The sequence below is a fragment of the Nuphar pumila genome, chromosome 15, assembly GCF_984573655.1.
Source record: "Nuphar pumila chromosome 15, dmNupPumi1.hap1.1, whole genome shotgun sequence".
In the NCBI taxonomy this organism is placed as follows: Eukaryota; Viridiplantae; Streptophyta; class Magnoliopsida; order Nymphaeales; family Nymphaeaceae; genus Nuphar; species Nuphar pumila.
This window is the reverse complement of record NC_143263.1, coordinates 25,558,109-25,585,617: the sequence shown is the minus strand read 5'-3', so window position 1 is coordinate 25,585,617 and position 27,509 is coordinate 25,558,109. Positions and strand designations below refer to the sequence as shown.

General features: G+C 39.6%; 1 long non-coding RNA gene across 1 annotated transcript in view; it reads right to left on the bottom strand.

Moving 5' to 3' along the window:
• Positions 1-914: 914 nt before the first annotated feature.
• Positions 915-27,509, bottom strand: part of LOC149814869 (uncharacterized) — a 102,871-nt gene continuing 76,276 nt past the window's right edge. Inside the window, exon 4 of the long non-coding RNA XR_016427898.1 lies at positions 915-1,227. This is a non-coding gene — a long non-coding RNA (uncharacterized LOC149814869). The remainder of the gene's footprint in view (positions 1,228-27,509) is intronic.

The following is a 27,509-nucleotide window of genomic DNA, read 5'->3' as shown; positions in this document are numbered from 1 at the left end:
TATTAGACAGGTTAATTAAACAATAACTTGGAACAAGGTAATGAAAATGTATACACGTATATATATAAGAAAAAAACAGAGACAATAAGAATAAGGACAGCATTATAGTAAGACAACAATCAAGTACAACTTGAAGTTATGTATCAAGATGTTAATAATATTACAGAGTCTGATACCATCAAAGATGGGTGAATGATCTGAGTATTAGAGAAAAGGAGAGGATAAGAACCAGCAGTTGGGCAACTGAATACCTGGTTCCCATTGTGGATCGTGTTATATTGGATTGGACATCCTCTTATGTACAAAAAGCACTAAAAATCAAGGTTTAAAAACTTGCCATCAACCCAGTGACTCGGCTGACTGGGTTTGACTCTGTTACTTAGTCAAACCAGTGAATGACCCGGAAATCAACATAACTCAGCCGAGTCAGCCAAGTTTTAGCATGACTCGGCTAGTGCTCATGATCCAACCGAGTCATATATATATATTGTATATAATTACATATATTATATGAAACATAATATACTTATATTATACATAAAAAATGATTATATATTAATAAAAGTATACATTAAACATATTATAAAATAACATATAATGCATATTACATACAATATATTAATAATATACTATAAGATATATGTAATATATACATATATTACAAATTTTATATAAAATATAAAGTTAACATGACCCAGCCAAGTCACCGGCTTGACCCGGCCGAGTCATGAGTCAATCATGGATGAGCCGAGTGATGAGTCACTGGGTTTTAAACAATGCTAAAAATTACATGTTATAGTGACTAGCAATAAAGGGAAAACTTTTAATACAACTCATGTTAACCTGACCACAAAAGAAACATTGTAGTTGTAAAACTTTGCACTATGCCACTCCTAATAGCATGCAACCAAAATTAAAGCAAGCATGCTGCTCTTATTTAATGTTTATGTTCCAAAGCTACATCGATAATTCTGAAAATGAATAATATATAAGCAGTGCATTTCCTTTTACATAACATTTATATTTCATAACTACATCTATAATTCTAGAAATCAACAAAAAAAAAGCAGTTTATTTCTTTGGCATATATATGTTGTTTATGAAAAAGTTCACATAGGTATCAGAAAACCTCAGATACAAGCAATGAATTCAAATGTGCACAAATTCGCTGACAAGAGCATCAGGAGCATCACCCTCATATCCATCACCCACAAGCTCCATATTTACCTGAAAACACTACTAAATCATGCATATGACAGGAAAAGTAGACCAAATAAAAAGTACATCATATAAGCCACTTTTAACAAAGTCATATTCTCTCAAAAGCTTCAAACACTAAATTCACTTGTGTACGTCTTTGAATGCATATACTATGAAAATAAACCCGAGATTTCTTATTTGAAAATATTTCAAATTAATTCAAATTGGGCCTAAATCCATATTTCGGATCTAGGACCCATAAAGGGGTATTTACGCTTAAAATGTTTGCGTTATACTAAAATAATTAGTAATAAATTAGAAATATACCTATATATATGTATATATATTAAGCAAATTCGAGGATCCACTTGGATCCAACTTGCGGATCCATATTTTGGGGATTAAAATTTTTATGTTTAAAGTGAGGTTTAAAATAAATAAAATTTTTAAGTTTTTAAAAGTTTATCCGAGGATCCACAGTGGATCCATTGGGATCCACTTGTGGATCCATATTGTTTTGGGGCCGGGTTGCGGGTCCCGGGTTCGGACCCGAGCCCCACTCTATGATAGCCCTTTTAAGAGAGAAGGGCAACCCGATAAGGGTTGCCCGATACGTTGTAACAGAAAAGGAAGGGGGGCAGGAGGGGGGTTACGCAGGGCGTAACCGACCTCCCCCCCCCCCCATCACGGCTTGAGGGGGGCTAATAAAAGGGAGGATGGGGAGTTAGGGTTTCCCATCCCTCGCCTCTCTCTCTCCACTCAGTCCCCCATCTTTCCCCGTCTCTCTCACTCGCTCGGTGCGCACACGCCGGAAGAAAGAAGGTCGCCGACGAGCAACCAGCAGCCATCAGCCCTCCTCGAGCATCCCTGTCACGACAGCAGTGGGGGCGACTCCAGCCAGCCCGGTGCTCCCGCCACGACTGTCTCTGATCGCCGGAAAAGTCATCGGAGAAAGGTACGATACTTCTAGCGATCTTGGGTGAAGGATCGAACCTGAGTTCGATTTCGGGTAGTGATTTGAGGGGAGGGTCTAGTAATGCCGGAGTTATTCTGAGGATTTGGGGTTCGGTCAACCCTATTTCGGAACCCTAGTTGATTTGTTGGGGGTTTAATATTTTCGGTTAAGGGTTTCTGATTTGGGGATTTTAGTTTTCCTGGTAGAAGTGGGGGGGGGGGGTTTGATGTATGTTAAAGGGGTTAAGACCTCGGTTAATGTATTTGCCTTTGGATTTTTTTACTAAGAGAGCTTATGGATTTCTGATGGGGACATATACCTTGAAATCGTGAAACAGGGGCTTTCCCTGTTTTGGTCACCCTGAGCGATTGGATGGGGAATGAAGGTTTATCTTTTTGTTTTGGTTGACCATCCTTATGATAATCGATCTGCATTGTTGATTTTTTGTCATTTTATACATGATATTAGTGAGATTGGTGTAATTAAGTTAAAGTCTTGTGCGGTGAAATATAACTTTTGTAATCTATTTTCTGGGAGATGAAGAATAATAGATGAAATTACAGGATTCTGGAAATAATTGTACTAGCTCAGTACATTGACTACGTTAGGCTGTTTCCCTTATAGAAAGATTTATTTTGCTTACTTATGTGATGCTGCTGAAGTACAGTAGCTATGTTCACTGTCATTTTTATATAAAAATTTAAAGACAGTTAGTTTAGAATCTACCTGTTATGGTAAATTGAAACTTTAGGGTATTTAGTAGACTCTTGATTTGGAATTGAGGCATGATACATGTAAATTCTGTTTATGGATATCGTTCTTGGTAGAATCAATATAAATTACTTAAGATTTGTTTTGGCAGTTGGCATACATGTTAAAACCTACAGTGTTGCAGCATAGTTATTAGCAGCAGTAAATATAGATTAAGCTTAATTATAAACTGAGAAATTGTGGTGTTAAAATACATTGAATGCATTCAGTTTCTGTGGAGTACTCAAGAATCCAAGAAGTTTCTTTCAGTCGAGTACAAGACCAAACTCATTCTATGACCGAGCTATGATTTTTAAAGAAAAAAATTGTGTTGTGCACCTTGTGAACCGGGCCATAGCAGGCCAGCTGACCCAGTCAGCTGGGAGCTGGCCTGTAACTTGATTTCTTCAAAAAAAAAAAAAAAGAAGGGGAATCCTGGCCATGCCCCAGGCTGGTGCAAGACAGTATGAACGACACTAGTCCCTTGTTGCTTGGTGCAGGTTTCACATTCGAGTTTCATAGCACAAAGAGCTCTAATGTACATATACGCCAAATATAGGTTTAATATGAAAAACATGGAATCTGCACAATTGAACTTGTACTCCTAATTTATGCAATTTCTCAATGGTTTGTGAACTCTCAATTTCTCAATGGTCACCTGTAACTTAATCAGGTGTAGTGTTAGGTTCAAAATTTAGTGATTTTAGGAGTATAGTTGTTAAAATGAATATCAGTTAGTGTTACTGGACTACAGTAGTATGTGCTGAACAATTTATGTCAATTGAATACCTTAGTGTATGTTGAACAGTTACTAGAAATCGTATACTCGGTGAAATTCTGACTTTCCTACCCTATCATACTAGCGTACCCTGTTAACCTTTGATTTGACATAGTTTAGCTGTATTGCAACAGTATGACCTGCCTTTGCCATATTGATTTTTATTGCACCATCATAAATTGCTTCCACAAGCTCTAACTTTCTTGAAACAGTAGGAAGTGACTTCACGTGATTAAAATAACATTGACTATTGGATTTTTGTATTAGGTTACACCAGATCGTTTACTTTTCCCTACTTATGAATATTTGATATAGCTTCCCTTGAATGTCTTGTACTATTAATATGATTGCAAAGTTTGTTTGGTGGAGGTGCATATATGAGGTGAATGCGTGCAGCCCTGACATATAAATTTCTAAATCCGGTTTATATGCTTGTGTGTGGGTAATAACTCATGCTATGAATGAAAGGTTTTATGTATCCACATTATGGGACATGTTTAATTATCATGCATGAATGATTTGGTTTAAAGTGCATGTGCATATATGGGATCGAAGTCTATTGGCATACATAAATATCCTCATGAAACTATGGATGAATGCATGTGTGTTAAGTGATTACATGAAAGCACTTACACATGAATGGTTACACATGCTTATGACTGCGAAAGCTCATGTACATTGTTAAAATGGTATAAATGAATGTGCATTTGGAATTATGTTGGTGTAATTGCATACATTGCAAGTTATGGTTTTTGCATACAATGCATCGATGGCCAAATTGGACCATCATCGGCCTGGAGAGCCATCGGTTGGGTTTGCTTTTATTTATGTTTTTAACTGCATCACGGAAACCACATTAGATGGTTTGGCACTTTACTACACTGTTCTAGTGGTTTATACGGGCTGGAGTCCCGAATGGGTCCCTGCAAGGGAGGATGCGGGGTTTTCACTTTACTTTTGCATATGTGTGGCAAACTTAAAGAAAGAACTTTAAATAAAGATAATGAATAAGAACAGTGTAATATACATTCTGGGATATCTCATCTGGAGTATGAGAATCTCAGTTATCCGGTCTTGGGGAGACTGTGAGGATACAAAAACTCTGTGTGCGTTGTTGCCCCTGAACCCGATATTGAGGTTCTTCTCCTAGCCACGGTTTTAGGGAGAACCCGCCACTTTACCCGGGAGTGGTGTGTTAGTCACAGCTGTGAGTTTATGGTACCAAGGAAGTGGCACTTGTGGGCGTGGGGTGTCCCTTGTGTCCCCGACATTAGATGTGGAGGTCTAATGTTCCGATGGATGGTGTTGTTTCCTGATATCGGTCGAGGGCTAAGTTGGAACCCAGTAATAAAATACAAATTGTGTGTTAAGCTACCTTGGAAACCTACTTGACCTCGGGGTTTGTACCCGTTTGGTGTATCCGCGAGCCACGGTAATTAAAAAGAGGAACTTAAAGATGTGTGCATCTAATAGGGCATGCATATGGAAAGATGAAACTTAAATGAAAGATAACAGAAGAAATCATGCATTGCACATAATCATGCATTTTTCTGTTATGCATTAGATCATGCATGTTTGAATCATTCTTGATAACATGACATCATTTGGTGGTAGCATATGCTTTACTTCGTGAAATCATGCTGAAAGGTTGGTTATTTAGTTGTTGATATATGACACTGTTTACTGTTATTGATTGGTGAGTAAATGAAATCATTGGTAGTTATGAAAATTTAGATGTTGAAAATTTTATATCTGCACTCCCTCAAATCACTGCATGAAATCTTATCCATGTTCTTCCTCTCATCTGGTTTCTTTAGAAGTAGCTGTGCTCAGAATTTCGGTTCTGACACCCTACTTTGTTGGTTTTTCACAGGAAATGGTGAACAGTGAAGTTGGACATGCATCTGGGGATGGATGAGTTATACTTGGACTTGTCAGCTTCAGTAGAGGATATTGTGGCTCTTTCTTTTGTCTTTCAATTCTTTTAAATTCTGCAATTGTTACTTTACTTTCAGTTGAAGAAAACTTTGTCTTTGAAATTTTATTACTCATTAATAAAAGAGTTTTAGTTGGTTGATATGGATGATAATTGCAACTTCGTTTGTGGTGTGTGGTTATCCAACTGAAATTAGAACTGTAGGGACCCCAGGTCTCTGGGAAGTTTTCCGTAACTCTTAGAAAAAAAAAATAAATAATTTCCGCATTTTTCAAAGGTAGGAGTTGGGGTCGTTACAGGTTTGGTATCAGAGCCACCACAAAGACTTGCAATTTTATCATCTTGGAGTATTAAATTTTTATTTTTGGTATATGAGTCCTGTCCTGAAGCATCGACAAGTGTGACTCGTCCTCCAGAGCAGTCTTCTTCACTTGTATGTTGCTTAATACTTTTGCTTACTTTATATAAGTCTTGTGTGATTATGTTACTTAAAAGTTAATGTTCTTTGGTGTGAATTAAAAATCTGATGTGATTCGGGAACGAATACTGTTCATGATCAACCCTAAAGGGGTAGTGTCCATAATAGTCTAATTTGAAAAGGTGGTGCATTGTAGATGTCGCACTATACCCGTAGAGGCGCTTCGTCTTCTACTGCTGCTCCCACGAACTGGCAGGAGGAAAGAGATTTCATGATGGAGACCATCCATACCCTGACAGAGACTATGGCGGCACAAGCTGCACAAACGGCCCAAGCAGCACAGGCTGCACAGGCAGCGACTCGTGACCCTCCGGTCAACATCGTTCCCAATGCAGGTGGCGTTTCGTTCGAGAGGTTTCTGAAGTTGGACCCGCCTTCCTTTTCAAGAAAGGCAGACCCGGAGGCTGCCGAGAGATGGGTCGAGGAGATTGAGCGGGTGTTTGACGTCTTACTTGTCCCTGAGGAGAGAAAGACACCCTTTGGCACGTACCGCTTAAAGGGCGATGCCATGAACTGGTGGGACACCCTGCGAAGGGTGAAATTTGCTGATTGGGATGAGATTCCTTGGGAGACGTTCAGGGAGGAGTTTCTGGACGCCTACTTTCCCCCTTACGCCGAGGAGCAGATGCAACAAAGGTTCCTCGATCTGACTCAGGGGACCATGAGTCTAGTGGAATACACTACTAAGTTCCGGAGTCTTGAGAAGTATAGCCCAAACCTCTTCAAGAATGAGAAGGCAAGGGCGGCTAGATTCGTGCGTGGACTGAAAGACGGGTTAAGGACTCGTGTGCTCGGGGGTCGTCCTTCTACCCTGGCCGAGGTGATCGAGTCGGCCACCGTACTGACCGAGGATTGGGAACGATCCAAAGGTGGTTTTCAGAAGAAGGGTGGCAGCGGAGGAGGTTCTTCAGGCGGGACCAGGAAGAATCCTCCGGCAGGAGGGGGAGTGCAGAACGGGAAGAAGCAGCGGACCTGGGACGGGCGACAGCAGGGCGCGCAACAGGGCCGACCTCAGCCGCGGAGGCAACAGGGGAAGGCCCAACCGGCATGTCGTAGATGTGGCAAGAATCATCCATTAGGTTTTTGCCCATCGTTTAAGGGGGTATGCTACCAGTGCCAACAGCCAGGGCATATTGCCCCCTTCTGTCCGAACAAGCCTGCGGTTCCGGGTGGACAACCGCAACAACCACAGCAGCAGAGGCCTCAACAACAGCAGGGTCAGAGAAAGACCAATGGACGGGTCTACGCAGCGACAGCAACCTCCCAGGATGATCAGGCTGATCTGATCGAAGGTATATTCTTAGTCGCTGAACACTTTGCACGTGTTATGTTTGATTCGGGTGCAACACACAGCTTTATTTCCTCTTCGTTTGCAAAGTTGCTTGATTTGGTTCCATCTAGCCTCGAAAGGGCTCTTGATGTGATGTCACCTATGGGTGCATCCTCTTCCTGCGGGAAGTATTTTCCGTCCATAGGCGTGGTGATAGAAGGCCATGAGTTGTCGGCCGATTTGGTCATTATGGATATGACATTCTATGATGTCATCTTGGGCATGGACTGGTTGTCCAAGCATAATGCGACCCTCCAGTGTCGAGGCAGAAAGGTAATCTTGGAGCACCCCAAGTTATCGGCATTGTTGTGCCCTTCGACGAGACCAACCGATGGGGTGAAGATCGTGTCAGCTTTGAAGGTCTCCAAGTACCACAAGAAGGGTTGCATGGTATTCTTGGCCAGTGTTTCTGCTCAAGACAGTAAGGCGCCATCATTGGAGCAGTTAGATGTTGTCCGCGAATTCCCGGATGTTTTTCCTGAGGATTTGCCGGGTTTTCCCCCGCATCGAGAAATTGAGTTCTCGATCGAGCTAGTGCCTGGTACAGCACCAGTTTCACGCGCTCCGTATCGCATGGCACCTGCTGAGTTAAGGGAACTGAAAAAGCAGTTGCAGGAGCTTCTTGACAAAGGATTTATTAGACCGAGTGTATCCCCTTGGGGTGCCCCGGTCCTCTTTGTTAAGAAGAAAGATGGTTCAATGCGACTTTGTATTGACTACCGCATGTTGAATCAAGTGACGGTGAAGAACAAATATCCTTTGCCTAGGATCGATGATTTGTTTGATCAGTTGAGAAGGGCCAAGGTGTTCTCGAAAATCGATCTTCGTTCAGGATATCATCAGCTGAGGATTAAAACCGAAGATATTCCTAAGACAGCGTTCAGGTCCAGATATGGGCATTATGAATTTCTAGTGATGTCATTTGGACTTACAAATGCCCCTGCGGCATTTATGGATCTGATGAACCGGGTTTTTAGGTTGTGGCTGGATTCTTTTGTCATCGTGTTCATAGATGACATTCTGATATATTCGGAGAGTGTGGAAGATCACCGAGAGCATTTGCGACTTGTGCTGCAGACACTGAGAGAACATCAACTTTATGCTAAATTCTCAAAGTGTGAGTTTTGGATCGATAGGGTGATGTTTCTTGGTCACGTGATATCCGAGAGAGGTGTAGAGGTTGATCCAGCAAAGGTGGAAGCCGTTTTGTCATGGGAACAACCGAAGACGGTGACAGACATTAGGAGTTTCTTGGGATTGGCGGGTTATTATCGTCGATTTATTCAAGATTTCTCGCGTATAGCGGCTCCGATGACTCGGTTGTTGCAGAAAAGAGTGAAGTTCGAATGGTCCTCTCGCTGCGAAGACAGTTTCCAAGAGTTCAAAAAACGGTTGACCACGGCGCCGGTGTTGACATTGCCTTCCGGGGCGGGTGGTTTTGTGGTATATAGTGATGCGTCAGGGACCGGACTGGGTTGTGTCCTTATGCAACATGGAAAGGTCATAGCATACGCTTCCCGACAGCTAAAGGTGCATGAGAAGAATTATCCCACACACGACTTGGAGTTAGCGGCAATAGTGTACGCGCTGAAGATTTGGCGCCACTACCTTTATGGAGAAACGTTTGAGGTCATGTCTGACCACAAGAGCCTCAAGTATATCTTCACCCAGAGGGACCTGAATTTGAGGCAACGTAGGTGGTTGGAATTCCTAAAGGATTACGACTTCTCCATCGCTTACCATCCGGGTAAGGCGAATGCGGTGGCTGATGCGCTTAGTAGAAAGGCGTCAATCACAGCAGCTAGCTTAATTGGACGCAGTTGGAATCTAGTCGAGGAGTTCGTACAATGGCAACCTTTTTCTGACGACTCCGAACGCATCCTTTGTGCCAGGATGCAGGCCCGACCAGAGATCATAGATCGAATTGAGGAACTCCAATCAGAAGATCCGGACTTTGAAAAGTTGTGCGAAAGTGCTCAGAAGCCAGAAGCGCAGTTTCGCCGGGAGGAGGGCGGAACCATTATGTTCGGGGACCGATGGTGGGTTCCAAAAGCGTTACGGGAAGAGCTGATGAGTGAAGCTCACAAGTCAAAGTATTCCGTTCACCCTGGTTCCACCAAGATGTTCAAAGATCTTCAGAGGACGTACTGGTGGAATGGGATGAAACGGGACATCGCGGAGTTCGTATCTCGGTGTCTTACTTGCCAACAAGTGAAGATTGAACACCAGAGACCGGGTGGACTTTTGCAGCCTCTTGAGATTCCAGAATGGAAGTGGGATGATATCTCAATGGACTTCATCGTAGGGCTGCCTAAGACCCGACGACAACGAGATGCCATATGGGTGATTGTGGATCGATTGACAAAGAGTGCTCATTTTCTTCCGATCAGGATCAGTCAAAGCTTGGAGAGTTTGGCCGATCTCTACGTAGAAGAGATTGTTAGGCTTCACGGAGTGCCTCGTTCGATAGTGTCAGATTGGGATCCGAGGTTCACATCTCGATTTTGGCGCCAGCTTCAGAAAGCCCTTGGCACTACCTTGAAGTTTAGTACTGCTTTCCATCCGCAGACAGACGGGCAGTCAGAGCGAACGATTCAGACGCTCGAGGACATGTTGAGAGCGTGCGCTTTGGATTGGGCCGGTGATTGGGACAAACATGTGGAGCTTGCAGAGTTTTCTTATAACAATAGCTTTCATGCTAGTATTGGTATGGCCCCGTATGAAGCACTGTATGGCCGACCGTGTAGATCTCCGGTTTGTTGGGATGAGGTTGGAGTAAGAGCAGTAGAGTCTCCAGAAATCGTCCAGCACTATGCGGATCAGGTACGTTTAATTCGGCAAAGGTTGATTGCAGCTCAAAGTAGGCAAAAGAGTTATGCCGATCAGCGGCGTAGAGAGCTCAGTTTTGAGGTAGGCGATCACGTGTTTGTTCGAATCTCGCCTACGAAAAGTATCTTCCGGTTTGGGAAGAAAGGCAAGTTGAGTCCTAGGTATGTTGGACCCTTCGAAGTCCTTGGACGTGTCGGAGAGACTGCGTATCGAGTAGCCCTTCCTCCTCAGTTTTCGCAGATTCACGATGTTTTTCATGTCTCGATGTTGAAAAAGTACGTGCCTGACCCCTCACACGAAATTCACTATGAGGCGATCGAGGTACAACCTGACTTAACAACGGACGAGAAGCCGATAGAGATTGTGGAACGCCAGGAAAGGGTACTGCGCAGTAGGACGATTCCATTCGTAAAGGTGCGTTGGCAGCATCATGGGCTAGATGAATGCACTTGGGAGCCTGAGGCGGATATGCGTCAACACTATCCTCTTTTATTTGGTACGTGCTAATTTCGCGGACAAAATTCTTTTAAGGGGGTAGAGATGTAAAACCCGAGATTTCTTATTTGAAAATATTTCAAATTAATTCAAATTGGGCCTAAATCCATATTTCGGATCTAGGACCCATAAAGGGGTATTTACGCTTAAAATGTTTGCGTTATACTAAAATAATTAGTAATAAATTAGAAATATACCTATATATAAGTATATATATTAAGCAAATTCGAGGATCCACAGTTGGATCCACTTGGATCCAACTTGCGGATCCATATTTTGGGGATTAAAATTTTTATGTTTAAAGTGAGGTTTAAAATAAATAAAATTTTTAAGTTTTTAAAAGTTTATCCGAGGATCCACAGTGGATCCATTGGGATCCACAGTGGATCCATTGGGATCCATATTGTTTTGGGGCCGGGTTGCGGGTCCCGGGTTGGGACCCGAGCCCCACTCTATGATAGCCCTTTTAAGAGAGAAGGGCAACCCGATAAGGGTTGCCCGATACGTTGTAACAGAAAAGGAAGGGGGGCAGGAGTGGGGTTACGCAGGGCGTAACCGACCTCCCCCCCATCACGGCTTGAGGGGGGCTAATAAAAGGGAGGATGGGGAGTTAGGGTTTCCCATCCCTCGCCTCTCTCTCTCCACTCAGTCCCCCATCTTTCCCCGTCTCTCTCACTCGCTCGGTGCGCACACGCCGGAAGAAAGAAGGTCGCCGACGAGCAACCAGCAGCCATCAGCCCTCCTCGAGCATCCCTGTCACGACAGCAGTGGGGGCGACTCCAGCCAGCCCGGTGCTCCCGCCACGACTGTCTCTGATCGCCAGAAAAGTCATCGGAGAAAGGTACGGTACTTCTAGCGATCTTGGGTGAAGGATCGAACCTGAGTTCGATTTCGGGTAGTGATTTGAGGGGAGGGTCTAGTAATGCCGGAGTTATTCTGAGGATTTGGGGTTCGGTCAACCCTATTTCGGAACCCTAGTTGATTTGTTGGGGGTTTAATATTTTCGGTTAAGGGTTTCTGATTTGGGGATTTTAGTTTTCCTGGTAGAAGGGGGGGGGGGGGGGGGTTGATGTATGTTAAAGGGGTTAAGACCTCGGTTAATGTATTTGCCTTTGGATTTTTTTACTAAGAGAGCTTATGGATTTCTGATGGGGACATATACCTTGAAATCGTGAAACAGGGGCTTTCCCTGTTTTGGTCACCCTGAGCGATTGGATGGGGAATGAAGGTTTATCTTTTTGTTTTGGTTGACCATCCTTATGATAATCGATCTGCATTGTTGATTTTCTGTCATTTTATACATGATATTAGTGAGATTGGTGTAATTAAGTTAAAGTCTTGTGCGGTGAAATATAACTTTTGTAATCTATTTTCTGGGAGATGAAGAATAATAGATGAAATTACAGGATTCTGGAAATAATTGTACTAGCTCAGTACATTGACTACGTTAGGCTGTTTCCCTTATAGAAAGATTTATTTTGCTTACTTATGTGATGCTGCTGAAGTTCAGTAGATATGTTCACTGTCATTTTTATATAAAAATTTAAAGACAGTTAGTTTAGAATCTACCTGTTATGGTAAATTGAAACTTTAGGGTATTTAGTAGACTCTTGATTTGGAATTGAGGCATGATACATGTAAATTCTGTTTATGGATATCGTTCTTGGTAGAATCAATATAAATTACTTAAGATTTGTTTTGGCAGTTGGCATACATGTTAAAAACTACAGTGCTGCAGCATAGTTATTAGCAGCAGTAAATATAGATTAAGCTTAATTATAAACTGAGAAATTGTGGTGTTAAAATACATTGAATGTATTCAGTTTCTGTGGAGTACTCAAGAATCCAAGAAGTTTCTTTCAGTCGAGTACAAGACCAAACTCATTCTATGACCGAGCTATGATTTTTAAAGAAAAAAATTGTGCTGTGCACCTTGTGAACCGGGCCATAGCAGGCCCAGCTGACCCAGTCAGCTGGGAGCTGGCCTGTAACTTGATTTCTTCAAAAAAAAAAAAAAAGAAGGGGAATCCTGGTCATGCCCCAGGCTGGTGCAAGACAGTATGAACGACACTAGTCCCTTGTTGCTTGGTGCAGGTTTCACATTCGAGTTTCATAGCACAAAGAGCTCTAATGTACATATACGCCAAATATAGGTTTAATATGAAAAACATGGAATCTGCACAATTGAACTTGTACTCCTAATTTATGCAATTTCTCAATGGTTTGTGAACTCTCAATTTCTCAATGGTCACCTGTAACTTAATCAGGTGTAGTGTTAGGTTCAAAATTTAGTGATTTTAGGAGTATAGTTGTTAAAATGAATATCAGTTAGTGTTACTGGACTACACTAGTATGTGCTGAACAATTTATGTCAATTGAATACCTTAGTGTATGTTGAACAGTTACTAGAAATCGTATACTCGGTGAAATTCTGACTTTCCTACCCTATCATACTAGCGTACCCTGTTAACCTTTGATTTGACATAGTTTAGCTGTATTGCAACAGTATGACCTGCCTTTGCCATATTGATTTTTATTGCACCATCATAAATTGCTTCCACAAGCTCTAACTTTCTTGAAACAGTAGGAAGTGACTTCACGTGATTAAAATAACATTGACTATTGGATTTTTGTATTAGGTTACACCAGATCGTTTACTTTTCCCTACTTATGAATATTTGATATAGCTTCCCTTGAATGTCTTGTACTATTAATATGATTGCAAAGTTTGTTTGGTGGAGGTGCATATATGAGGTGAATGCGTGCAGCCCTGACATATAAATTTCTAAATCCGGTTTATATGCTTGTGTGTGGGTAATAACTCATGCTATGAATGAAAGGTTTTATGTATCCACATTATGGGACATGTTTAATTATCATGCATGAATGATTTGGTTTAAAGTGCATGTGCATATATGGGATCGAAGTCTATTGGCATACATAAATATCCTCATGAAACTATGGATGAATGCATGTGTGTTAAGTGATTACATGAAAGCACTTACACATGAATGGTTACACATGCTTATGACTGCGAAAGCTCATGTACATTGTTAAAATGGTATAAATGAATGTGCATTTGGAATTATGTTGGTGTAATTGCATACATTGCAAGTTATGGTTTTTGCATACAATGCATCGATGGCCAAATTGGACCATCATCGGCCTGGAGAGCCATCGGTTGGGTTTGCTTTTATATATGTTTTTAACTGCATCACGGAAACCACATTAGATGGTTTGGCACTTTACTACACTGTTCTAGTGGTTTATACGGGCTGGAGTCCCGAATGGGTCCCTGCAAGGGAGGATGCGGGGTTTTCACTTTACTTTTGCATATGTGTGGCAAACTTAAAGAAAGAACTTTAAATAAAGATAATGAATAAGAACAGTGTAATATACATTCTGGGATATCTCATCTGGAGTATGAGAATCTCAGTTATCCGGTCTTGGGGAGACTGTGAGGATACAAAAACTCTGTGTGCGTTGTTGCCCCTGAACCCGATATTGAGGTTCTTCTCCTAGCCACGGTTTTAGGGAGAACCCGCCACTTTACCCGGGAGTGGTGTGTTAGTCACAGCTGTGAGTTTATGGTACCAAGGAAGTGGCACTTGTGGGCGTGGGGTGTCCCTTGTGTCCCCGACATTAGATGTGGAGGTCTAATGTTCCGATGGATGGTGTTGTTTCCTGATATCGGTCGAGGGCTAAGTTGGAACCCAGTAATAAAATACAAATTGTGTGTTAAGCTACCTTGGAAACCTACTTGACCTCGGGGTTTGTACCCGTTTGGTGTATCCGCGAGCCACGGTAATTAAAAAGAGGAACTTAAAGATGTGTGCATCTAATAGGGCATGCATATGGAAAGATGAAACTTAAATGAAAGATAACAGAAGAAATCATGCATTGCACATAATCATGCATTTTTCTGTTATGCATTAGATCATGCATGTTTGAATCATTCTTGATAACATGACATCATTTGGTGGTAGCATACGCTTTACTTCGTGAAATCATGCTGAAAGGTTGGTTATTTAGTTGTTGATATATGACACTGTTTACTGTTATTGATTGGTGAGTAAATGAAATCATTGGTAGTTATGAAAATTTAGATGTTGAAAATTTTATATCTGCACTCCCTCAAATCACTGCATGAAATCTTATCCATGTTCTTCCTCTCATCTGGTTTCTTTAGAAGTAGCTGTGCTCAGAATTTCGGTTCTGACACCCTACTTTGTTGGTTTTTCACAGGAAATGGTGAACAGTGAAGTTGGACATGCATCTGGGGATGGATGAGTTATACTTGGACTTGTCAGCTTCAGTAGAGGATATTGTGGCTCTTTCTTTTGTCTTTCAATTCTTTTAAATTCTGCAATTGTTACTTTACTTTCAGTTGAAGAAAACTTTGTCTTTGAAATTTTATTACTCATTAATAAAAGAGTTTTAGTTGGTTGATATGGATGATAATTGCAACTTCGTTTGTGGTGTGTGGTTATCCAACTGAAATTGGAACTGTAGGGACCCCAGGTCTCTGGGAAGTTTTCCGCAACTCTTAGAAAAAAAAAATAAATAATTTCCGCATTTTTCAAAGGTAGGAGTTGGGGTCGTTACAGTACTTGTTGCTGAACATCGTACTATGTCGTTCATACTTTCGCAATTCTCAGACATCAGACCAAGTACATATCAACATTATTTCCTATTTAAGGGGTAGTTTTATCTTTTTACCCCTTTACGGTGTAGTACTCTAATTTAACTCTTCTTGCATGTTTTCTTTTCATAATAGCGAACATCAATGCAATTGTTGTAGATGAAACACCTAGTTCAGTTCGCTCACCAACATTAAAGTATGTACAAAACCCACGTGTGTTTTGTTGAGAGAGTTTCAGGGATCCCAAGTGATTGCACATCATAGCTTGTCACCCACAGTGTCAGATTTTATCTCGTTGTAGATGGCATAACAAATGCCTTGTTTTTGTCTTGTCACATATTGGTAGGTTTGTCTTTTTAAGCCACAATTTTATAGCACTCCTATTTCTCTCATTTCTTTCGATCAATCTCTAACAACATACTTCACCAACATAGTTGTTGCAGAACAATACACCACATATGTAAAAGTATTGAAGACTACACCACTGAAGAGGAAACTGTCTATGCTAAGGCTGGGTCAAATAGCAATGCATATGCAATAGAGATATGATGTTCAATGCCTAAGCAGGGTTGAACCTATATGCAATATGAACTATAAGATAATGAATAACATGCAGGTGTCGGGTACCAGTGTTATAGTGATGTGACAACATGCTGAAGATGCAGGTGATAGCTGGAAGTGTAAGATGTGGTGTTGGCATGACTACATATGCTACAGTAGGTAAGTGCAGGGGATGAGTGAGTATGAGGTAATGACTGTAATAGCATACGGGAGAGGAATGCAAGTAAGAAAGGATGAAAGTTGGGGCTAAGCATACCTATATGCTGTGAAAGGTGTTATGAGTGACATAGCAAGGGTATTGCAGCAGTGAGGGTGAATGGAAGTGGTCATGGTGTGATGCGGAATAGGATGGAGCTGAAGGTGCAGGTGGCGAAGGCAGTGAAATGAAAGGTGTTGGTGATTGGCAGCTGGTAAGAGTGATATCCAACAAAGTGGGCATGTTATATAGTGGAGTGTTGTGAAGTTCTGAAGAAAGTATGCAGCAAACAAATGTAAATATGTAGATACAGCAGACAAGTATGGCAATGCGAGATGTAATGAAGCATAGTAGCAGATACAGCAGGAAGTGATGTGTTGTACACGTGGGCTGTATGCAGTGGAATGGAAGTTTATTCTGTGAAGAGGTGGTGGCTGGAATGTGCAGAGGATATATTAGTGATGTAATAGTGATAGTACACAGATGGAGTAGGGCAGTTGCTGCAAAGTGTGAAGGAGATGGGGTAGGGGTGAGATACTGCATAATCAGGGATAGTTTCAATTCCCTGGAACGAAAATGTTTGAGTTCCAGCAAGGTCATGTACTTCATACGAGCCAGGTAGTATGGAAAACTATCTTGAACATTGAGGAAGCAAAGAGTATATCTCCAGATGTTTGACGAGAACCAACACCCCTAAAAAGTATATTACCAGTTTGGATCAGGATTTGAGGATCTTCACAGATTTATCCCCTTTACTACTTGCTGAGAAAAGGGGTATCCCTCCATTGAGCCCATGAAAGTTACTAAATATTCTACCAACACCTGACCCAACCACCACAGTGGCATTATACAGGGTGGTTGTTATGGTTTTAACAGAAAATAGCAAGATCGAAAGCATTATGACCAAAACTGATTTATTTCATTCTAGATTATCAAATCATCACCAAAAGGCTTTTGAGCTAAACTAACCACAAATACATAGATGAACAGTGATCAAGGTTGGCTATGCTGAACGATATTTTAATGTGATGATGTAAATGCTAACAGATAAAAAAAAGGAAAACTATGGTAAGAGAGCAATAACATTCAGATAAAGATGATGCAACCTATTGATACATGCAAAATGGGACACTGAAGGTGCATCAAAGAGACAAAGAGTTAACGATACAGCAAAGTAACAGGGTAAGGTATGATGTGCAAGACAGTAAGGAAATGGGACTGGGCATAAAAACTGAAAGGCTAATGTAAAACATTATGTAACATGAAATGGAAATAACAAAACAACTTTAAGACAATTCATAGTGGAATTCGCAATCTGTCCAATACAGGTAAACATCAAAAGGAAAGGGAGATTGAAGGGTTAATGACCTCTCAAGGGAAACAATGGAAAACTGTAGTTGGTAGAGAGAGGATTCTGGGAACAGAATCCCATAGGGAAGGAAACAAATCAGTAGTTATCTGATGCCTGCTCCTCATAGAGAAAGGGGTTATCTAGAACCAATAATTCCAGCGGTCTCCTGCAGCCTTGTAGGTTCAGGGCATTCACTTGATCGACAAGATCATCTTCTAGAATTCTAGCATCACAATGCTTAGAATTCAGAACATTAACGCCATCACTACCATTGGGCCATGACAATATTGGCTGAAAGGCCTTCAGTAGACTTTATATGTGGGTTCTTCACGACTCTTAGAAGCTCATTGGAACACAACCACCGTTGCCAAGCTTCAAATCTTCAGGAGCACATGCAAATCAATACACGGATTGCTTGGGTTGCAGGATGAAATCGAGGATCTTCGACATACATGATCTAGAATGTCTGGTGGTTCGAGTGTATGCACAACGATCGATCGGCAGAAGCCATTTTGTCACTCTACCAGGATTTGACTTGACGATGGGATCAACTCAAGATTATGAAAATTCCAGCAGCTAATGCATAACAGGAGATCCACTATGGTACCGAACAATACTGCCCAACTGTCTCTCTGATTTTCTCATGGATACACATCCCGATTCAGACATATACCAATCGAGGACTGTTTATCAAAAGAAGAAGATAATTAAGAAAAAGAAAGGGGGGTTGTGCAGGTTGTTGAGATCTGTAAACAACGATTGCACAAGATCCCACAATCTGAACGCCGGTACAGGATGGGGGGGGGGAGGGCATCATGACTCACGAACAGAGTGGATATAATGAAAAGAAGAAATAATGGTATAGATTGGGAATTCAGATACGGACAAGTAATCGCAAATAAAAAAGATAACAAAGTAAAATGAGAAATCACTCAAAAGCGATCAAGGAGTAGGCGAGGAATTGAAGAACAAAAAAAAATTAACACAGACAGGAATTTAAATACATATAACCACCGAAATCAGCAAATGATTCAGGAAGAAAGACGATAATTCGTAGGATATATAAAAATAAAAAAATAAAAAGAAAGAGAGCGATCATCGACTGATGTCAAAACAAGAAATTGAGTGTAAACCTACGACCAGAATAAACTGGAAATCAAAAGAAAATTGAAATAAGAACAGAAAAGGGGATCTGACTATAAGGAAATGCCAAACCGACCAAACTTCAAAGTATTTAAAATAAAAAAAAAAGTAAAACTAATGTTGGAATCAAACGTTCCATTGTTGTAGCAATAGGTAGATCGATTCTGCTATATGCAGATCGATCTTACCCTTGATGCTTTAAAAGAAAGAGAAAAGAAATGAAGAAGAAAAAAATGGAAAACAAAACAAACAAAGAAATAGGAGAAAGAAAAAAAGAAGATCCGAGGCAGAATAACACTATATGAAAACATTTGCAGAAAGTCGAAGAAGGAAGAGGAGAGTCCCTTACCGTGATTCTGCTGGAATCCTACGAGAGGAGAGAAGCCTTCGGTGTTCTACTGAAATTCTAAAGGATGGACAAGGGACCTTCTCTTCCACTGCGATGAGACCTTCTATTGCTGAAGGAAAGGGTATTGAGAGAAAAGGGGAGAGATGGTCAATCGGGTGGAGAGGCAATCGTAAAGAAGGAGGAAAAGATCGGGAAGAGCCAGAAAGGTGGAGGGGTGAAGACGATGAGTTTTGATCGACCCCTGCGAGTGCTTTTATAACCGGAAGCCGTTAGAAATGTTTCAAAACGGCTCCATTGATTTTCTGAATTTTCAAAAAGATGGTTTCTTTTATAAAGTTTTCTCAACAGGGGGTTTTATAATAAGGATTTCAAGAAGAGGTTTAAACTTTTTCTTTTTACGCTTTTGAAGGGAAATTTTAAAAGTATAAGAGGATCCAGATGTGATTTGAGAGGATATTTATTTTTGAAATTCCAGTTTTTTTTTTTACGAAAAGGATGTTTTGTAAAAGAATACTTGGTTTAATTTCAGAAATGGGTTTCATAAATGGGTCTGGATCCGATATTTTGAGAAAACATTGAAATTCGGATTTTGAATTGAGATTGAACCCTGAATTGAGAAAACCTCTGAGAAAATACAAAGAAATTGATTTTTTTTTTTTGAAAAATAAGAGATCCGGGATCAGAATTGGATCCAGATATCCGATTTGGATCAGAAATTGGGTCAGATAGAGAAATTGAATCTGGATTCCAGTGAATCCGAGAAATGAATGAAAATGTTGATTAAAAATTGACCCGATTTATTCAAAGAAAGGGACCTAGGAGGAAAAAGGAAATTTTTGAATTTTTAAGAAAATTTGGGGTGTTCACAGATGCCCCTCTTTGCTGCTAAGCCGGTTGTAAGCCGAGCTTAGCGGCAAAGAAGACACGTCAAATTTTTCTTAAAACTGCCTCAGTCAAAAGGTCTGAACTGGGTGTGGAAAAATTATTTTTGTAAAACATTATTCTCAGCTTTGATACCTTATCCTGAAAGGTTTTTGAAGGAAACCAAATCCTCAAATATAATTTTGACAGAAGAAAATGAGGAAATTGTGATGGGACTTTGGGAGGAATATCTCGAAATCATAAAAAGGAGAGATTTTGAAGAAGTCTCATGGTTGAGACAAAGATAAGAATTTTTGAAAAGACACAGGTTTAGCCCTTAACCTGGATGGGACGAAGATATTTGAAAAACCATGATGGGACATTTTTGAAAAATACCTCGTGAGACGAGGTTCAGGTATAATTCTTATTTGAATGGATATACAAAGCATGGATTCCTTGATGGGGAAAACCATGATGGGATTTGGGAGAAATACCTCACCAGAACGAGGCAACTCTCCTTAAAAAAATATAAACAACAGTAGGTTGCATCAAAAATGGATATTGAGCGTTTATTTTATTTTTGGATAACCAGAAAATTTTGCCAATAAGATGAAATTGTAGTTGATTCAGATGCTTGAAAGTGTGCACGTATGTGCGAAAAGATATTCCCTCTCTTACCCAGAGTATTTCCTCCAACGAGGTTAACTCCCCGGATTCTAGAGTCAGATTCAAATTTTAAAGTTGTTGAATTTATTCAAGGAAGCTATCAATTTCCTTGATATGAATAGAGAAGAAATACTCTTAATTTCATAAAAGAAGTAGTGAAAAGACATTGATAAAAGGATTTCGCATAAGAAAAGATGATTTCTGGCAATTTTGGCAGTTTGATATCCTGAGGTTTTTCCCATAATGATCTTTCTGGCACTCTTTGAGACATGGAGCTTTCTTGGGTTTTGGGTAGAAGTTTATTACATCATCCTTCATTTTGGAGATGTCCTGGCTTTTCTTTTTTTCTTCGGGGAAGGGTACGTCACAAGCTCCTTTATCTTGGAGATGCTTCAATCCTTCTTTTTCTCAGGAATTATACTGGTGATATTGGCTCATTGGTCAAAAGATCTCTTGATGATAGCAGCAATCAAATATCTTTTAGGGTTTGTCGGGAGGCTCAGCGCAGTCGCCTTCATCTTGACGGTGATCTAAACGTTCCCTGGAAGGATCCGTCACAAACTCCATCTCGGAGATGATCTGAATCTTCTTTGGCCCCGGGGGTCTAGCTCGCATATTCGCCTTCAACTTGACGACAATTGAGAGATCCTCTTTGCGGATATTTGATTGTAGCTTAAATGAATGAGGAGATATGGATTGAGTGGATTCTTTTTATCACTCAGGATATTTCCACCGCCTGATTGTCAGAAAGTCGTCTTTAAACATGCGTCGTGGCTATGATCAATATCGATTCGCTTCCGGCTTTTCAACATCATTGAATATTTCTTTCGCTAATCATACCAAAGATATTTCTTACATCCTCTTGGTTGATCAAGAGAGAGAAGATTTGAATTTTACTCTTTTTCGCAAAAAAGCTTCACCCTTTTGAAAAGAATACTATAGGTAATCTGAGGTGATTCTTTTGTGCAGTAAAATATTGGAATCAACACATTTTTAGCAAATCGGCAAAGTTTTCGAGAATCCTTTGTGAAATAACCACTCAATATAGATTTTGATACGACCTTTAGCGGAATTTTGAAAGAAAACATTGGTTTTATTAAGAATAACATTGCCTCAATAGGGACTCAACCTAAGAGCTACAAAGAATATTGGATCCGTAGGGATTCATCCTACAGACTGAATTTTTGAAAAATGAAGTTAATTTAATAGGAATTCGACCTAAGAATTGTAAAAGAATTTTTGACTAGTAAGAATTTATCCTGCAGACTAAATTTTTTTTTGAAGAATGAATTTGGTTCAATAGGAATTCAACCTAAGAACCGCAAAAGAACATAGATCAGTAGGAATTCAACCTACAGATTGATTTTTTTTTTTGAGAAAATGAAGTTGGTTCAAATAGGAACTCAACTTGAGAACCGCAAAAGAATATTTGATCGGTAGGAATTCAACCTACAGATTGAAATTTTGAAAAATGAATTCTGGTTTAATAGGAATTCAACCTAAGCACCGCCAAAGAATATAGATCAGTAGGAATTCAACCTAAAGATTTACTTTTTGAAAAATGAATTTGGTTCGATAGGAATTCAACCTAAGAACCGTAAAAGAATATGGATCGGTAGGAATTCAACCTACAAATTAGATTTTTGAAGAAATGAACTTGGTTCGATAGGAATTCAACCTAAGAACCGTAAAAGACAGATAGATCGGTAGGAATCCTACAGATTGAATTTTTGAAAAAAATGAATTTGGTTCAATAGGAATTCAACCTAAGAACCACAAAAGAATATTGGATCAGTAGGGATTCATCCTACAGATTGAAATGTTGAAGAATGAATTTGGTTAAATAGGAATTCAACCTGAGAACCGCAAAAGAATATAGATCAGTAGGAATTCAACCTACAAATTTTTTTTTTTAAGAATGAATTTGGTTCGCTAGGAATTCAACCTAAGAACCTACATATTAAAATGTTGAAGAATGAATTTGGTTCAATAGGAATTCAACCTAAGAACCGCAAAAGAATATAGATCAGAAGGAATTCAACCTACAAATTATTTTTTTTTTTAAGAATGAATTTGGTTCAATAGGAATTCAACCTAAGAACCTACAGATTGAAATGTTGAAGAATGAATTTGGTTCAATAGGAATTCAACCTAAGAACCGCAAAAGAATATAGATCAGTAGGAATTCAACCTACGGATTGGATTTTTGAAGAATGAATTTGGTTCAATAGGAATTCAACCTAAGAACCTCAAAAGAATATAGATCAGTAGAAATTTAACCTACAGATGGATTTTTTGAAAAATGAGATGGGTTTAGAAGGAGTTTGACCTAAAGATCGACTTTTTGAAAGAAAATTGGTCCAAAAGGAGTTCAACCTAAGGGCCTTGATCAGTAGGAATTCAACCTAAAGATCGACTTGTTGAAGGAAAATTGGTCCTAAAGGGGTTCAATAATGAGGACTGCGAATCAGTAGGAGTTCAACCTAAAGATCACTGATCAGTAGGAGTTCAACCTAAAGATCGACCGAAGGAATGGTCCTAAAGGGGTTCGACCTAAGGACTGCGGATCAGTAGGAGTTCAAACTAAAGATCGCGGATCAGTAGGGGTTCAACCTAAAGATCGACTGAAGGAATGGTCCTAAAGGGGTTCAATCCTAAGGACTACGGATCAGTAGGAGTTCAACCTAAAGATCGCGGATCAGTGGGGGTTTAACCTAAAGATCGACTGAAGGAAAGGGTCCTAAAGGGGTTCAACCTAAGGACTGCGGATCCGTAGGAGTTCAACCTAAAGATCCCGGATCAGTAGGGGTTCAACCTAAAGATTGATTGAAGGAAAGGGTCCTAAAGGGGTTCAACCTAAGAACTGCGGATCAGTAGGAGTTCAACCTAAAGATCGCAGATCAGTAGGGGTTCAACCTATAGTTCGCGGATCAGTAGGGGTTCAACCTAAAGATCGACTGAAGGAAAGGTCCTAAAGGGGTTCAACCTAAGGACTGCGAATCCGTAGGAGTTCAACCTAAAGATCGACTCAAGGAATGGTCCTAAAGGGGTTCAACCTAAGGACTGCGGATCAGTAAGAGTTTAACTTAAAGATCGCGGATCAGTAGGAGTTCAACCTAAAGATCAAATGAGGTTGAGAAGGAATTTTGGTTCAAGAAGGGATTTAACCGGTGAGCCACAGTGGTTTGACAGGGGTTCAACCTATGAACTCTTGAAAAGATCATAATTTAAAAAGGGAGGGTTCAACTCGTGGGTTGAAATAGACCATCATAGTTAACTGTATGTGGCCTGATTTTCAGGATTAACCCCTTATCCTGAACGGGGAAGGAAGGAAAGAAATACTTCGTTAGAAGGAGGCATTAGGTTTATCCCTTAACCCGAAGGGGAAAGAAGGAATTTTGAAGAGAATAAACCTGAAGCTTGAAATTTGGAAGGGCTCAGCCGAAGGGCTGGATTTTGGAAGAAGGTCCAACCTGGTAATTGGGTTTTTTGAAAAAGTCTGAGTCGGAACTCGGACATTTAAAAAGAAAGATGAACCAACCTAAGAGTTGGGTTTTTGAAAAGGAAAAGAGTCTGAGTCGGAACTCGGATACTTAAAAAGATGGACCAACCTGAGAGTTGGTTTTTTTTTTTAAAAGAAAAAAGTCTGAGTCGAAACTTGCTAGTGCGAGGACCGGATCTAGGATTGAGAGTTCTGAGAATGACCAGTTCGAAGACTGAATTATTTGACTCGCAATAAAGAAGACCATCATAGTTAATTGTATGTGGTCTGATTTTCAGGATTAACCCCTTATCCTGAACGGGAAAGAATAAAATTTGAGAGGAATTGATGAAAAGAGATAGAAATTGATGAAAGATTTGACAAAAATGTAGATTACAATCAAGGAAATTGATGAGAAATTGTCTTGTAAAAGAATTCACACAGGTAGCATTTGTTGCTCCTATGAGTGGTCTCAGGATTATCCCTTATCCTGAATGGGAAAAGAATAGGATTGACAAATTTGACCAAATTGATAAAAGGTTGATAAAGAATCAAAAGAATTGATAAAAAAAATTGATGAAGAATTAATAAAATTAATAAAATTGATAAAGAATAAGAATTAATAAAGAATTGACAAAGATTGACACAGATCTGGTAAAAATTGGTAAAATTTGGTGGAAAAACTGAGGATACTTGGAAGACGATGGAAGACTTCAGGATTATCCCTTATCCTGAAGGAAGAAGGACCTCGTAGGACGAGGTTCAGGTTTATCCCTTAACCTGAGCGGAAAGATTCAGGTTTTATCCCTTAACCTGAGTGGGAAAAGGAGAAAGGAATACCTCATGGAAAAGAGGCATCAGGTTTATCCCTTAACCTGAAAGGGTAGTTGACAAAAAAATTGACGAGAAAAATTGATAAATTTAATGAAGAATCAATAAAATTGATAAAATTGATAAAGGTAAATAAAATTGATAAGACTGATAAAGATTGACGAATAAAAAAAATTGATAAAAAAATTAAGGAAAAGAGTTTGTTTGATCCTGCCTGCACGTGGGATCTTTAAAGTGAGATGAGAATGTTCACGAGAAAATCATTTTTGGAAAAGGGGATCAACCGTGAGGATGGTTTTGAAGAATGATCAACACGAGAGCTGATCTTTTGAAGAAGAATCAACACGATGGTTGATTTTGAAGAGAGATCAACATGAGGGTTGATTCTTTGAAAACAATGGTTTGAAACCGATTTTGAAAAGGAGGATCAACACACTAGTTGGTTTTGAAAAAGATTGGACCAAAAATTTTGAACTTTTGGTGATCATGACGAAGATTTTGCAGAAATTTTTAAATATTTTAGGATTTTGAAAAACCCTCATAGGTACTATCATTTCTCTCACGGATGATGTTGGGATTGTCCCTCATCCTGAAAAAGAATAGGAATTTGATGGCAAGGAAATTTTTTGAAGTATAAATGTAATTTTTAAAAAAATGCCCCAATATGGCGAAAAGAATAAGAATTGAACATCAAAGATATGGACACCATGTAAACATCACTAAAATTTACCCCACAATTGTATAGCTCTCCTATTTCTTTCATTTCTTTCGATTAATCTCTAACAAAAAACTTGACCAACGTACTTGTTGCAAAACAATACATCATATGCTTTACACTTTCACAGTTGTGGTTGAATACGACACCATGTAAACATCACTAAAATTTTCTACTTTAGGCATAATTTTGTCATTTTACCCCAGTATTGAGTAGTCATGCTATTTCTCATTATACTACTTGTAGGAGACAAGTGACCCATTTAGTTCGCTAAATAAAACTTGACTACGTTGAAGCCAACATAAATTATGCAGTTGAGAGTGTCAAGCATTACATTAATTACTGAACATCGTAGCTTAAAACTCATACTTTCATATTCTATCTACTGGAAGATGGCATTAAAAATGCATTGTTATCATATAGGAGTAGGGTTATCTTCTTACCGCGCTTCTAGTAGTAGACATCCCAATAATAATTGTTGAACACCGTACTATTTCGATCATATTTTAAAACTTCTTAAACATGGCACCATGTACAGATCGCCATTGTTTGCTATTCAAGACGCAGTTTTGTCTTTTAACACCTTTGTTGTGTAGTAGTTCTACTTATCTTTTTTTGCATGCTTTCTTTTAATACTAGATATGATGAACGCAGGTGTTGGATACTAGATACCCAGTCCAGTTCGCTCACAAAAATTGAAGTTTCAGAAAACCCACCTGCTGTATTGAGAGAGTTATAAGGATCATAAATATAATTGCACATCGTATCTTGTCAGTCATAATTTCACATTTTATCTTGTAGCAGGTGGCGCAATAGATGCCTTGTTATTGTCTTTTTACCCAAAAATTGTACAGCCCTCATACTTCTCACATTTCTTTCGATCAATGTCTAATAGCAAACTCGACAAACCTACTTGTTGCAGAACAACAGATCGTATCTTTTACACTTCCACAATTGAGGTTGAATACACCACCATTTAAATGACACTAAATTTTTCTATATTAGGGGTAATTTTGTTGTTTTACCCTAGCAATGAGCAGTCGTGCTAATTTTCATGATACTACTTGTTTGAGACAAGTGACCCCTTTATTTGGCTAATTAAAACTAGAGTATGATGAAACCCACATCAATTATACACTAAAGAGTCTCAAGCATTACAATTGATTGGACATCATAGCCTGTCACTCACACTTTCATATTCCATCTTCGAGAAGATGACATTAGAATTGCATTGTTATCATATTGGGGTACGTTTGTTTTGTTACCTCGCTTCTCTGTAGCTCTCCCATTTCTCCGATTACGGTGGGTTAACCTCTAGAAGTAGGCATCTCGATAGTACTTGTTGCTGAATATCGTACAGTCGTTCTTACTTTCGCAATTCTCAAACATCACACCAAGTACATATCAACATTATTTCCTATTTAAGGGGTAGTTTTATCTTTTTACCCCTTTACGGTGTAGTACTCTAATTTAACTCTTCTTGCATGTTTTCTTTTCATAATTGCGAACATCAATGCAATTGTTGTAGATAAAACACCTAGTTCAGTTCGCTCACCAAAATTAAAGTATGCACAAAATCCACGTGTGTTTTGTTGAGAGAGTTTGAGGGATCCCAAGTGATTGCACATCATATCTTGTCACCCACAATGTCAGATTTTATCTCGTTGTAGATGGCATAACAAATGCCTTGGTTTTGACTTGTCACATAGGGGTATGTTTGCCATTTTAAGCCACAATTTTATAGCGATCCTATTTCTCTCATATCTTTCGATCAATCTCTAACAACATACTTCACCAACGTAGTTGTTGCAGAACAACACATCATATCATTCACTCTTTCACCTTTGTCGTGGTTAAATACACCACAAAGTCAACATCTCCAAAAAAAATTATTTAGGGGTACGTTTATCATTTTACCCAACCACTGAGTAGACGACGACCTATTTTTCATCAAAGTACTTG